The sequence below is a fragment of the Zonotrichia leucophrys genome, chromosome 7 (assembly GCF_028769735.1).
Source record: "Zonotrichia leucophrys gambelii isolate GWCS_2022_RI chromosome 7, RI_Zleu_2.0, whole genome shotgun sequence".
Lineage (NCBI taxonomy): Eukaryota > Metazoa > Chordata > Aves > Passeriformes > Passerellidae > Zonotrichia > Zonotrichia leucophrys.
The window spans coordinates 1,779,482-1,781,326 of NC_088177.1; positions in this window are offsets into that span (position 1 = coordinate 1,779,482).

Consider the following 1,845-nt stretch of genomic DNA (forward strand, 5'->3'; position numbering starts at 1 on the left):
CAGGTCCCTGCTAGGAGAGGTGGCAGAGCTGGGGTGGTGGTTTGGGATTTGGGATGGGCTGAGTGAGCACAGAGATAAATCAGAGCCAGTTCCCCCACTCCCTCTGTAATCTGGTTTTAGGAGCTGCTGAGATGGGGCTTTTCCTCAGTCCCTGATCCCAGCAGAAAGATAATTTCAGAATAATCAGAAAGGAAAGCTGATTCTGTGCAATGGCTGCTCCCCAATCCAGCATTTGGGATTTTCCTGCTTTTACATTTCTGCTGAGGGAGCAAAAAGGAAAAGTGAGGCCTGGCTTTAACCCTAAAACAGAGCTTGGGGTGAGTGAGCAAATCCTCCTCCTGACCCATTGCCCCAGGAATGGGGGTGATGCCTTGTTCAGGCTGCCCTGGAGCAGGGGCTGGGCAGAGCCCCAGAATAAAGCAGGGATTCATTCCCAGCATCTCCTCCATGGATCCACCTTGGGCAGCACCAGAGCCCAGCCAGGGCTGCACCCAAGATGAACCAAAATGGCCCCAAAATGCACGAGCGCTCCCGGGCTCTGTCCCTGGGATCAGTTCTGCTCCATTTGCACCTTGCAGTTCATTGTCCCATCCCAGCTTCAGCCCCTGCAGTCCCACCCTGCTTGTTTTTCTCTCTCCAGCCCACGGGGTTTGTTGTAGTGGAGACAGAGACAGCGCAAAGCAACACACTCCATTTTCAGAAGGCTTCAAACTGTTTTTATTATATATTTTTTATTGTTTGTATTTTATTATATATTTTTTATGCGTGCTTTTTATCCATTCTTACAAAGCTCAAAAATTTACACTTGTTGGTCACAAGAAACAAACAAAGTGCTCATTGGAATAGGCAGCTGCAGGTTTCTCTTATTTATCCTTCTTCCTTTCTTGGTTTCTGTGTCAAAGACCTTGGTGGAAAATTCTTTCAGGGCTAAAATTGGATCCTCTTGTCAAACTTCTCTGTGGCTCACAGAAGCTGCTGTAAAACCTCTGCCACACTTGTTTGTGCTCTTGGGCTGAGATTTGGGTCATTTGTCCTTGGTGCCCAGCTGGAGCAGGAATTGTTTTGTCTCCCTGCTCTGTGCACAGAGCTCAGCAACGCTGAATGTGAAGCTCAGAGCTGCACACTAAAGCAGCAGAGAGTGAAAAATTGAAAAGCCAAACCTGAGGCGTGAGGGGAGGCTCAGTCCAGGCTGGGATGTGCCAGCAGCTCCCAGGGCACCTCCTGGCTCTCTTCCCCAGACTCTGGGGCTTTAATCCCCATCAAACTCCCCGGGATTGTTTGAGGATCCCGGGGTTATTGCCATGACAACCCCTCCATCAGAGCTGGAGTGGCTTCGGGGACAAAACCTGGGGCAGCCCCGGCTTGGCCCCGGTCCCTGCGTCCCTGTCCCCGCAGAAAGAGGGAAGCAGCACGTTTCCCTGCGGCCAGATGGTCGCTTTCTTCCATGCCTTGTTTAAAAAGGCTCTGTTTAACATTCCCGGCAGATGAGGCCGGCGTTTCCCCGTGAGTCAGCTCGCAGAGATTAAACAGGGATGGGTGGGACCGGCAGCAGATGCGGGACAAGTCCCCGGGCAGGGCAGGGCAGGGATGGATGCTGGAAAAAGCAGGAGCACCGGGGTGGCCGCTCGTCCTGGATGCAGCAGGAGCTCCGGGGGAAACCTCTCTGGGAGGCTGGAAATTCATTGGAATGGGAGGAGGCACTGAAATGCGAGAGGGATTTGAAGCAGGAGAATGCATTAAATGAGAAAAATGGAAATAGTTGGATGTGTTCTTAAGGGAAATGTATTAACATTGAAAAACACATCGGTGTGTTGAATAAATGAATGGATCTGCACCTGAGGGGGG